Source organism: Amphiura filiformis, chromosome 6 (genome assembly GCF_039555335.1).
Source record: "Amphiura filiformis chromosome 6, Afil_fr2py, whole genome shotgun sequence".
Lineage (NCBI taxonomy): Eukaryota > Metazoa > Echinodermata > Ophiuroidea > Amphilepidida > Amphiuridae > Amphiura > Amphiura filiformis.
In genome coordinates this window covers 16,006,401-16,020,960 of record NC_092633.1, presented here as the reverse complement: position 1 = coordinate 16,020,960, position 14,560 = coordinate 16,006,401, and positions in this window count along the sequence as shown.

Genomic DNA, 14,560 nt, shown 5'->3' with positions numbered 1-14,560 from the left:
CAAAAAGGTATACTTACGTCAACAGATAAAATGTATGACCCATGTAAAAGCTTAAATCGTTGAAACGTATTACGTTATCTATAATCAGCGTTTAGGTTCATACCTGCACCTTTGACTTTGCACATGACCATGCGGAAGTGTTGAGCATTTATATAAAAAATATCTGACGGTCCAACTAACCCTGGTATGATTCGCTTGAATAGACAGCAGAGCGGTCATGAACACTACTAGATTTAGCTAGATTTCACCCGAGCTTACCAATTTAGATGCTAATTCACGTACACACGCAATAACTTGAAATCAGCTTCGTCATTTTAACATTTCTTTATAGCTTTGCATTCGGCCTATTGGCTATTTTTGTCTTAGCGCGCGGTCAATTATAGCCGATTTCCCGGATTTTGCGCACTGAATCATCATCTAGAACGCGTGTTAGGCAATGTTTTTTTGGTATTTTGCATGTTTTTTGCTTTGCTTGCTATCTTCTGTAGATAGCATTTAGGGCCTATAAAGAAGATAATTAATACCTCTATTTTTTCTTTATGTTCAATTTTTTTATGATTATTATTTTGACTATCTACTGAAGATAGCAATTACGGCGGGTTTATATTAGAAAATAAGGTAATTTCTTGTGTCTGTGAATCATTACTGCTTTTTTGTTTTGCTTTTTGTTTGTTTGATTGTTTTTTAATACCAGCCATGTTTTGCATTTTTGTTTCTTATTGTTTTCCATCATGTTCCTGATAATCTCTGCTATATATAAGTGCCATTTTTCATTTCTTTATAGCTTTGCATTCGGCCTGTTGGCTATTTTTCTCTAAACGCGCGGTCAATTATAGCCGTTTTGCCGGTTTATCCTTTTTAGTGTTAGAGAGCACGAAATACTAATAGGATTAGAGTTAGGGTTAGGATTAGGATTTAGGGTTAGGGTAAGGGTTAGGATAAAAGTTAGGATTAGGGTTAGGATTAGAGTTGGGATTTGTTTGGTATTCTCTTACACGAAGGATACACCATGTTGCTACAGTATTTTTCGAACTGAATCATCATCTATCGTGTTAGGCAATGTTTTTGGAACATTATTATTATTTTGCATGTTCTTAGCCTTGCTTGCTATATCTTCTGAAGATAACATTTAGGGCCTACAAAGAAGATAATTGATACCCCTATTTTTTCTTTATGTTTAATGATTTTTTTATGATTATTATTTTGACTATCTACTGAAGATAGCAATTACGGCGGGTTTATAGAAGACAAAAGGTAATTTCTTGCGTACTGGATTATTATTGGTTCAGTATATTTTTATTTTTTTGTTTGTTTTGTTTGTTTGTTTGTTTATTTTTTCTAAGCGCGCGGTCAATTTTAGCTGTTTTTGCACCGGGATTTTTGCGTACTGAATCATCATCTAGAACGCGTGTTAGGCATTAGGCAATGTTTTTGGAAACATTAATTTGCATGTTTTTTGCTTTGCTTGCTATCTTCTGAAGATAGCATTTAGGGCATATAAAGAAGATAATTAATACCTGTATTTTTTTCTTTATGTTTAATATTTTTTTTTAATGATTATTATTTTATTATTATTTTGACGATCTACTTAGCTAAAGATAGCAATTACGGCAGGTTGAACAGTTTATTTTATAACGAAATGGTATACAATGGAAAGCTAATAATTTAACAGCTATTTAATTGCGCGTTTAACTAAATCCCAAAATTTTCTGCTTTACAAATGTCAAATTCCGCTTTTCTCCACTTTCTAAAATTTGCGATAATAAAATTTTCACAAAAAAGTGTTTACGATATAAAATAACGACCAGGTAATTGCAATATCGCAAGACTAGATATGGCCGTGATTGGGGATTCTTAGATTGATAATGCCTATGCGGGTGAAATGATAGTTTATTAATTTTATCTGGAGGTCAACTCTTACCAGGAGTTTCAAACTCCGAATCTTTGCTGCAACAGTGGAGTCGGTGCTGCTTTATGGTTGCGAAGCATGGACCATCACCCCTAAACTTGCAAAGGGTCTGGATGGCTGTTACACCCGCATGCTAAGAACTGTTCTGAATGTACATTGGAAGGAACATATGTCAAATGCAAACCTATATGGAGATATTCCCAAAATAAGCCACAAGATCAGGGAAAGAAGAACCCGGTTTGCTGGCCACTGTTCCAGAAGCGAGGAGCCCGCATCAAAAATGGTTCATTGGATACCCAAGCATGGGAGGCGGAAACCTGGAAGACCTGCTCTGACCTACATTGACATTCTGGAAAATGACACTGGACTGGAGGCAACAGACTTCAAGACAGCAATGGAGGACAGGAAGTTGTGGAAAGCCATCACAGTTCGAGGACACCACTCGAATTAAGCAAGCAAGCAAGTAAGCATTTCACTTTATTATGTTAAATTTTAAAGCCGACCATGGAAAATCCACCAATCCTGTTCTGACCAACAGGTAACTACCCAGCAAACACAAAACGTTTTCGACATCATTCGCAAAAGGTTATAAAAGGTTGTCAGAAAACGTTTAAATGTCGGGTTATATAAAGGGTATATTAAGAGTATAAAACGTTTTCATAACCTTAAAAAACATTTTTGATAATCTACTGCTCAGCAAACAAAAATGTTTTACAGAAAACGTTTAAATGTCGGGTTATATAAAGGGTATATTAAGAGTATAAAACGTTTTCATAACCTTAAAAAACATTTTTGATAATCCACTGCTCAGAAAACAAAAATGTTTTACAGAAAACGTTTAAATGTCGGGTTATATAAAGGGTATAAAACGTTTTAATAACATTCCAAAAACATTCTTGAAAACTTGATACAAAACATTCTAAACAGAATGTTATTTTGGGGTTGAAAAATATTTTGCGAAAATGTTTGCCCAAAATATTTGCAATAACGTTTTAAAATAGTTTTCATGACCTTTATATAACCCGACATTTAAATGTTATTAAAAGGTTTTGAAAACAACATTTTAAGAACATTTCTGTGTTTGCTGGGTTCAAATATTTTAACATAATGTTATTTAAATATTGACAAAATATTTGGCAAAAATGTTTGCAAAAATGGTTTAAAATAACATTTTTTAAAAACATTCAAAAATATTGTTGTAGTGTGTTTTCATACAAAATGTTTTAAAACGTTATCATGACCTTTATATAACCCGACATTTTAATGTTATTAAAACGTTTTTACCTAAACCAAAAGCCAAAATATAACTTATTTAAAACGTTTTTAAAACGTCTTTGTGTTTGCTGGGTATCCATGATAAAAAAAAATGAGCAGGGCAGTCACTGAGGATGTGTTGTGTTTTATGCATGGAATGGTATGAATTGTTTAAAAAAGAAATGCAAAGCAGTCTACTCTTAATGGAACATAAGGAATGAGAATACTCGGTGAGATAAGACGGCAGTAGTCCGGAATACCTTTAAGCGAGCAGCATGAGGTTTGAAAACTATCCGGAATTCAAGGGGCATGCGCCAATAAGCCTTTTTGAAATATGGCGGGCACAAACATGACAAAAGGAGTTGAGCAATGGAGCTGATGAATGTCTCCTATCTTGTCTAAACACAATCCACGCCGCCCTATTTGGCAGAGATTGAAGTTTCTTCAAACCTTTGGATCTTTGGATGTGATGCCATACATCATAGCACTTGAATAGTCAAGTCTGGATAAAATATTATGGTTCTCTCATTTGTGCACAGCGCGGAGGGTATTCCGTAATAATACCTTCATGTTCTTGTTTTTGCTATCTACTGAAAATAGCAATTAAGGCGGGCGCGAGTTTATAGGCCAATGATACAAAAGATAATTCATACATTTAGCTTTTTTTTCACGGCAGGGAAATGATGCCACTTGCCCCAACATCTCATATGCACAGTTTATCCCTTATATGTCATGTGTCTTGAATAGCTTGTAGCCCACCAACCCTGTCGTTATAAGAGTCTAGGAAATAATTCCTAATATCTCATATCCTAGTTTGTATGCCTTTATCTAATCCTGCCCACATGATAGGGACTAAATTATCCCTTAAATTTGGTAATGAGTTGTTGAGTGTAGTAATTGCGTAGCCTTTTTTTTAATAAACATGTTTGTAATTGGCTTATAGCCATCACATGCTGACAATACACATAACTGATTGGTTAATCAAAGCTAGGTAGGCTAGGTCATGGCCAGCATACTGAATGTTTACTTTGTGATTAGGTTTATCTGTATTGAAAACTACACAATGGGCGATTTACTTCAGAAAACTACATGGCACAAAACTAAGTCCATTATCTATAGTTAATTGAATGTTTATTGACTCTTGTAATAACCCAGCAATGTGTGTATAAACCTGTATAATATATTTTCTGTTACAAAATATTAATTGGTGTTAAGTATGAGACAAATATCCCTGACAAAAGCTAGCAAGACCAAGACTAGCTGTGTAATTTGTTACTTTAGTAGCTCAAAGTACATGTACTTATCTGATATAATAATCACAGGTATAATAGTCTCAGGTACTAAGCCTATACACCTGATCCGTGACTTGTCTTTTTTGAAGACAACTTCTTGTTTTCTTTTTCGACTATTATTATTATAGTTCCGACGCGTTCTGAATCCGCATCTCTTTTTTTGAATCTATCAGACTCATTTTGCATTTTTGTTTCTTTATTTTATTCCTATCACGTTCTGGATATGCTCTGTCGTCACTTGGTATTTCTTTATACCATGATACCGTTGCATTAGGCCTAATGACTGTTTTTTTTCCTGAACGCGCGCCCAGCTTGTTCGTATATCTTTATTTTTCACGTTTTCGCTATCTTCTGAAGACAGCATTTAGGGTCCATACAGAAAATAATTCATACCTAATAGCAGAACGCGTGTTAAGAAACTCTATTGGTATTTTATGTCTAATTTCGTGTTATTTTGTTGCTTTTTTTTGCTATCTACTGAAGACATGATTCATATTTATTATTTTTTTTAAATCTTTTTCGGTCAATTTATAGCATTTTACATTTTTTTGCCTCCACCGCGAGGCATACTATTTTTGCAATGCCCGAATTCCTCAGTACCTCCGCATGCTGTATAACGTGAATGGATAGGCAGATTGACTTCAGATTTTTAGGGTAGATTAGTCATGGTCAAAAACTCTTGGCTACTTTTTTGGGTGGTGTTTAAGGTCATATACTGAGGTAAGTTGGGGGGGGGGGCTATTGATCACAACGTGCTCTTTTAATTGACTAAACATAATGAGATTGATCACAAATTTCATCAATATGGCAATTTTATATCCACTAATTTACAAGACAACTACACATCAAAGTTGTGTTTGAAAATGTCTCTTGACATTATTTATTTCATTCAGTTTTATTTTCATAGCATTGCTTACAAAAGTTTGTAAACTGACCTCAAAAAGAAACTTTTTCACAAGGTCTTATATTAAAATCCTGTGCATAAAAATGAACAAATATTACACACAGGATTACTTCAATACTCTACTCTAAACACATGTCAATAACCAAGCAGTTTTAAATTGACACAACAGCAAAATGCACTGACACGTAACAGCTTCCTGAACAACATTCACAGGCGAATAACTGACACCCAGCAAAAGAAATCTGTGAGAATACATACAAGAGGTGATTATTTCCAAAGAATATATTAAAGTGGAATAGTGTGGAACAGGGCTGTTTCTGCTTTTCACAAAATTTCTTCAAGTAATAGGTCTTGTTCCACATTATTCCACTTACAGATTTCTTGTGTTGGGTGCCAGTTGTTGGACTGTGAATGTGGTCCAGGAAGCTGTTCCATGTCAGTGCATTTTGCTGTTGTGTCAGTTGGACAACTGTTTGGTTACTGACCAGTATTTAGAGTAGATTATTGAAGTAATCCTGTGTGCAATTTTGGTTCATTTTTATGGACATGATTTTAAGATATGACATTGTGAAAAATTATAAGCTTCTTTTTGAGGCCAGTTTAGTTTATGCCCCATACCCTTCATTTTATCAATATGAAATCTACAATTCTATTTTTTTCATCGCTACCATGTATCTTGTTATAAAATCATGATATTCTAATGGCTTACTTAATGAAGCCCCAAGTATACCTGTATACACACCAGTATCTCAACCTCGTGTTTGCAGATTGCAAAAATAACATTACAATAACAGAATAATAAACGAACCGTACCAGGGGTTCCCAAACTTTTCTGTAACACAATTCCACTTTTGACCCCACTGATTTAGAAAAACCCTGTATTACACCCAATCTTTGCCACCAATCTACAAAGATTAAAATCATTACGTTCTAATGACCAATCAAATGCGCCAATTAAGGGTCATAATTTGTTTAATATTTACACATAATTCAGGGGTGTGATTCAAAGTTTGTGAAATATCATGAAAATAGTTAACAAAATCCAGATAAATAGCGTGAAGTTGGGCAAAAAGACCCTAAAACGGGCTGAAAATCAATACAATTGCGTAAATTTTGGCCACAAAAAATCCGGAAAATCCATACAAATCACACCCCTGATAATTGTAGCACACAATTGGAATCCAAAGGGGTTATAAACCTTCTTGCACAAGTTCAACAGGACATCATCACATTAATCAAATAGTCCATTGAGATGTCTGTATAATAGCACATGAAAGATACTCTGTGATGATAAACTGAGCTCAAAAAGAAACTTATATTTTTTTACAACTTGTGAATCACAAGGTCATATCTTAAAAGACTGTCAATCAAAATGAACCAAAATTACACACAGGATTACTTTAATACTCTACTCAAAACACATGTCAGTAACCAAGCAGTTGTCCAACTGACACAACAGCAAAATGCACTGTCATGGGACAGCTTCCTGGACTTCCTCCACTTTCACAGCCCAACATTTGACACACAGCACAAAAAATCTGTGAGAATGCACACAAGATCCTTGCATAAATGATAAAACGGTGCTGCTTTCTGCTCTTCATACACTTTTTTCATGAAACAGGGCTGGGCTGTGAATGTGGTCCAGGAAGCTGTTCCATGTCAGTGCATTTTGCTGTTGTGTTCAGTTGGATAACTGCTTGATTACTGACATGTGTTAAAAGTAGAGTACCGTAACATGGGGTGGCTTTGGACAATTTTGATGTATTGTTGTAAATATTTTTATAATGATCAGTAGAATTCTGAGTTTCATGTTGGGTTTGGCAAGTACCAATAGAGGACAGTTCATGCCCATAAGGTCAACTTGAGTTTATTTTATTTTACAATAATTTTTGGGGGGCAAAGTTTGTCCAAAGTCACCCCTGGGTTTGGGGTGACTTTAGACACCATGTAATCAAGTGCATGTCCAAAGTCACCCCAACCTGAAGAGTAGAGCAATGGAGAGGGTGGAAGTAGTTGTAAGGTGGGTAGGAGCACAGAGGACACTGTTGTGGTAGTGCATGGTCACTGTGGTGTATTTTTAACAAAGTGTCAATTTTTTTTGTATTCATTTGTTATGTCCAAAGTCACCCCGGAAAGGAAGCCAAACCCTGGGGTGACATTGGACACAGCCTGCTTTTAAATTCTTAAGAGTGGCTAGATATCATGACTATCCAGGTAGGTTCTTGATTCATCTGTGTTTACTATCCAACCAACAGGCTTGAGTTTCCACTCTTATGTTCCGGTGGAGTACCGAAAGTTTGACCACCACAAAAATCCTTTATTTTATGGACCCCGCTAAAAAGTTCTGAAAAACATATAAGATAACACATTATACTGGAAAACTTTAGTCATTTGTAATGTCCATACATTACCACATAAGAACATACAAAAATATTCTTAGAAATATTAAAAGGTAAAACAGCCTACATGAAATAATAGTTTTTCCCATGTGTGTCCAAAGTCACCCCAGTGTCCAAAGTCACCCCATTTTATTGAAGTAAACCTGTGTGTAATTTTGGTTCAATTTGATGGACAGGATTTCAAGATATGACCTTGTGAAAAATTATAAGTTTCTTTTTGAGCTCAGTTTATATACAGAGCTGATCAGTTTTTTTAAATAATGATAACTTTTAAAAAAATCTGGGAATTTGGCACGAATTGGTCTGCATACCTTACAAAATACCTTAGAACTCCATCTAGAAGCATATATGCCTCTCAGTTTTTGTTGTTGAAGAAAGTAACAAAAGGCAGACATCCTCCAAATACATTACAATAGATTGGTCTTACAATAATACATGTTTGTACAGCCACCTGTATCAAGGGTATTACTTGTAGAGCAAATATCCTTCAGTTTTTATCCAACCTCTCGCGTAAATTCACACTGATGACGTGATTCAATTAGCCAATCAGAACCCGACTTTATGTTCACGCCATAAACTGTGCAAAAATAAAAACAGCAAAGGAATTTTGCAAAAGATAATAGCATAAAAAGTTATCTTCAAAGACATGGCCAATAAACAGAGCTATATGCAGAAGCTATGTCAAAATAATTCAGCCCTTCCTTATTTGTTTGTTCCAATTTAGTCATGTAATAATGTTTCTGAAGAGAGCAATATATGAAGAGCTTTGTTTCAAAACCCCTTACATCCACTTGCCCAATTTTGAGAACACTTCAAAAAATCATCAATGATATAAGGTGTTTTTCAACAAAAGCAGTTTTTGGCAGGATGCTCATCCTAACCAAGCATCACGCCAAAATCAGTGATTTTTTTTATGATTTTTTGATTTTTCAAAAATGGGCAAGTGGATGTAAGGGGTTTTGAAACAAAGTTCTTCATATGTTTGTCTTACTTACTTTCCACAGATTCAAAGAATAAGCCTATCAAGTAATTCTTTTCAAAATACAAACAATGAAGTAAACACTACAGACATAAAATAAGTTCTAAAGTAGCTGCTACTGAATGGCTAAAACATTAACCAAAATCAAATAAATATTATGGTAATATTTATAAAATATTTATATTGCTCTCTTGTCATACATATACATACATATTCAAATTAAAAGATTCTCTCAGTCATGTGTAAGCACAATGAATACCCATTAAATTCAATGTAATACTGCAAATCATGTGAAATACACATTTGAGTTCTCATAGATAGCTATGGTGTATGTTGAAATGCGTACATTTCAAAGTAGCTATAAAATTCAACTCAAGTTCACAAAGTCTTATGATCTATCTTGCGAGTTATATAATCAGGGTTTCCTTCTGGTGTATCAATCTTAAGATCGGTCATCAGACTTTGTGAAAAGGGTTTTGATTTTTAATGGAGAGCAATAATTTAAATCTCATCAAATGCACACCTCAAAACTCAAAATTATGCCTCATATACTTCCTTTAAACTTGTTCAATGTGTAGAAGCTACAAAAACAAGCTGTACTAATCATAGTGTCACAGATAGGGGTGCTGTGTTCTACTTGGAATAGCAACTTGAGTGTATACTCTATCTCCATCTTCTGTGGTATGTGACATTGTACCAATGTCCATGGTGTATTACCATCATTTGTGCATACACCGAGTTAGCCTACCATCAAGACATGGATTACACAGCTTACAGAATAAAGCTGTCTAATCCCTCAATGAAGTCTTGACAATAAGCTAATTTTGTATAGGCTCACAAGAATGTCAATATTCACTTAAATGATATAGCTATCTGTAGGTAGCTACTTACACCTCCTTTCATTATTCATTCAGTGTATAGTATACCATATATGATAATCCTTGTATATGTACCGATACTCTTGCTGTTTATAGTGGGACACATTTACCGCACAAATTATATACCAAATTATACGACCCCGAGGTCACACAGGGAATTTGCAATGACCCGGAGGTTACACAGGAATGTGTAAATATTGTGGCGCTGAGCTATAAACAGCCCATTCAACAATATGATCATGATTGCAAACATGTAGCTTCTGTTTTGATACCTCTTGGGGTTAGCATCGTTCTGAAAGTCCTGCGCGCATTCTATGCATCATGAAGAAGCCCCTACTTCCGGTAATACCGCAAACACAATTTATACTGGTGTATTTATAGTGCAAATATCTCACAACAATATCCTTCGGTTGAGAAGGATATCGATGTACATACATATACTGCTAGTGTTTATAGTGGGCAAGTATCTAGATAATTTCTGACTGGATAGAAATTATACCGCAATGTAGCCCACATCTGCTTCCACTATAAACACACTGATTGTGGCAATTATATCAGCCATTTGTTTTTCAATTAATCATAAAACAATTATGATTTTTAAGTGATTTATACTGTACTTACTACAACCTGTTCTGATTGTCTAGCATTTATGTCCAGCTACAAGGTTTGAAATGAATTATGTTGTTGCCAACAAGTGCATCCATTTTGGTTCTACATTTCTACACTTAGGATAAACAAATTTCCTTCATCTCAATAGATACACATTAAATCACAAAGTTTTCTACAACATTTTTTTATGTCATTTGCATTTTTTTAAGCAAAATAAATTAGGTGGGATTGCCTTTTTTAAAGTTCGTGTACAATTTCAGAACAAAAACAATGTGTATAATTAACAAAGAAATTAAGAAATGGTGCTTCCTATAGTTTTCAGCAGAGAACTTCAGCGGTCTGCCAATTTGGTGCAGTTTATGGCGTATTATGGAAGTGTGGTTCTAATTGGCCAATTGAACACGTCGTCATCACATCGGCACCACATTCGCCGGTCAAGCTGTGTAGCAACGTGTGACCTAGTTCTTTTTACGCGATGATCAGACAGAGCAGACGAACACCGCTGAAGTAATTTGTTGAATGGTATAGTTTTACAATTGGTGAGATATGTTAATGTACAGTTATCCTGATATATATCTAGGAGGCAAAATATCCTGATTTACAAAGCATGACATTACTTTAATTGATCAAAATAGTTGGATTCAGTGAAGGTTATTTTTTTAGCTCTTGCAAATTTTTTTGTTTCACCCTCAAACTCCTTCAATAATTCCAATATATATAATATAACCATATTATGGGGCAAGTGTTGTTCCATAAAATATAAACAGATAATAAAATAACAAGAAATTTGTGCATCATGCCAACATAAAAAAAAGAAAATAATCACTACAAAATTTTATAAAGTAATAGGTTTCACAGTCATTGCAACCTATGTTTATGTCAACCTGACCAAAATTGAATCAATTGTGGCCATATTTATTAGTCGATTTAGACATAGTCGAGTCCAATATTTTAAAACTCATAGCGAGACCAATAAATATTGGGCGTAAAGCATCCAACTTTATCATTATTATGTGTTGGATCCAATATTTTCACACACTTGGATTCATCAAAACATAATAATGTTCCAAATTTGTTTTATGTCCTTAAGCACAATTACTACTATACTACACATGAATATGTCTGACCATATCTGATAACACCCTAATGATTGTCAACTGTAAGTGCCTTGGACAGTACAGTCAGCGATGTGCATAGAGGTAGAGGGTGGTCGTGTAGTAGGTGTGCTAGGCTAGTGGTCGGAAGGTTGTAAGATCATGAGGTTTCTCATTTCTCCTCTATCCCACTCATTGTGGCAAAAAACGTGCAGACATCACAGTGGGGTGCCGTGGTATGAAGAATCACATAAAATGGTTGTCTTGTGTACCAGACAAGCAGTATCTGGGCATTTAAAAGTTGCAGGCCTTTTAATAAAGAGCAGGGGATCAGCCTGGGCCTGTTGTCTGTCACATTCAGCATTGAGATCAACTTGCGATGCCCTTAGGAGCTTGGCAGCATCGACCAGTAGCTTTGAGGGATATGACCATCCAGAAAGCATGGATAAATGCTGTTTTATTATTATTATTATTATCAATTTTAAAAACAGAATACGGTCCGGCCTACATACAGAAATAGATTTCTACATACAATATGTCAATAAGATTTATACACAGAAATCCCAACACATCTGTGTTACATTGCATTGCTACTGCCATAAGATTAGTGTACACAGTTCCATATGTGGCATGTGTTTTGCTGCTGATGGGTGTACAATATATATTATATCTTACCAGACTGTACAATGTAGAATGAAGAAAATTGCATGCACACATGCTTTTTACACATTCCCACAGCAAAATGCATGGAAAATGGTGAACTAATTAAAAAAAAAAATCTTCCAATCCTATTATTTCAATGCTACCAAAATCTCTATTATTATGGTGGCAAGTGGACGATGCCCTTTAACATGTAATTATTCTGGAAGCCTTGGCTCAACTGCTTGTTTTAATAACCTTGTATTAAGAACAGTTTACCCAGTGAGTACAATTATAACAAGGGTGTAGCCCAATAACCCAAGTTGTAAGTTTATGTCTAATAAGAATCGTCCTGATTCCTTCAATATTTGCTTATATACACAGATATTGCACCATAGACCAACATTTCCACTTATTTTATTTAGGATGGTTGTCCCTGTACTGAATAAGCAATGCATTGTCCCGGTGCATTGTACTTAATACCAAAATAATTAATCTTGCTCGACTTTTACATGTTCCTTTCACTGTGACAATAAGTCAAGATGGGTCCACAGTGATTGGGCCAATTCAAAACAATATCTTTTAAAGAAAATATCTTAGTGTCCATGCCCTGCTAAACATTTTGGTCTGTATGCACAAAAGAGTTAGACCGGGTCTAAAGTTAGACCTGGTCTTAGAGGAATTTAGTCCCTGGAGAAAGGACATTTTCCTTTACATTTGCTGAAGTTAGATGGTATTATTTTTGAACATTGCATTAAAATCTTTAGAATTTGCTAGTTACTCTATGAAGGAAATAAGAGTAAAGGACCATTAATGGAACTGAATTCCAGTTAGACCAGGTCTAACTTTAGACCCGGTCTAACTCTTTTGTGCATACAGACCGAAAAGAATTAAATAAAAGTTTTGATACATAGAACACAGCAGTAGCTAACAATGGATGATTTTTAAAATATTTTATCAACATGGCCAATGCAAGAATAGAAGTGAAAATTAAGCAATACTATGTCATGTTTGTACATGAACACTCTTGAAAGTTGATGCCAATATAAATTGGGACTTTTTGAAGTTATTTCAACTGTAGAATTTCAAAGATACTCTAAAAAACTGCTACTAATAATTAAAGCTAGCTATGCTTTGCATGGGAGGGGAGGGGAACCCTTCAGCATATCTGATGCAGCCCTTTGGATCTACATGCTTTGGTCTCTAAACCACAAGTGGTGGCATATAGATAGCTTAATTACCTATGGCACCAGAAACACTAATATTGCCCTGACCCTATTTATAAAAATATTTATTTCACAGAAAAGAGTTAAATAAAATTTATATTTTTGATACATAGAACACAGCAGTAGCTAACAATGGATGATTTTTAAAATATTTTATCAACATGGCCAATGCAAGAATAGAAGTGAAAATTAAGCAATACTATGTCATGTTTGTACATGAACACTCTTGAAAGTTGATGCCAATATAAATTGGGACTTTTTGAAGTTATTTCAACTGTAGAATTTCAAAGATACTCTAAAAAACTGCTACTAATAATTAAAGCTAGCTATGCTTTGCATGGGAGGGGAGGGGAACCCTTCAGCATATCTGATGCAGCCCTTTGGATCTACATGCTTTGGTCTCTAAACCACAAGTGGTGGCATATAGATAGCTTAATTACCTATGGCACCAGAAACACTAATATTGCCCTGACCCTATTTATAAAAATATTTATTTCACCACAATCTCAATATCCCTGAATTTATTATTCAACTTATTTGCACTTCTTTGGTATGGTGGTTACAATCATCTATTTGTGACATTGTTATACTTTATGCAGCTTATAATTGGCCAAATTTATTTGTTTTTTGTTACTGCGTGCATCAATAAAGTCCCAACTTACGCTCATGTAGATTCATATAAACATGCACTAGTCGCGCATATGCAACTAGCATAGCTGCTGTGTCCAACTGTGTGCATGTTATTCTAATGATTCTATTATCAATATACAATGTTATGAGTGTTTGCCAATTATAAGCCTAACAACGTATAAGCAGGACGTTTTAAATATCAATTTTATTGGCACATCTCATTATTCACTGAATACAAATACATGCGGTGTCCATCGCTTCAAAAAAAGCCTCGCTTGTTACTTTTGCATTTATACCAAATTTACTGCATAATACTGAATTAATCAACTTTCAAAAGGTGGAATAATTCTGGAATACCCTGCCAACCATCCTAATCATAACCTTTACCAAAACCCTAGGTGGGCATGGTATTACGTTACTTTGTTGATGGTCAAGATAAGTAAATTAATTAGCAAAAATAATACATTCAGTAGTGGCCAATGATTGGACAATGTAATTTATGTAACACGCAACATCTCGCAGGAACTGAAATGGTCTGTCAGCTCGATGCCCTGCAAATGGAAGTAAATAATGATAATGTGTGTGATTCACTTTTTCTGCAAAAGCGATCAAGTACATCATATTCAGTTTTATGACACATTTTTTTTTACATCAAACTCCATCTGGTGATCTAGGAATGACCGGCAAACTGCAAGAATATAATAAAGTACTTTTATATATTTCTGTACACTTACAAAGCTCTTGCAT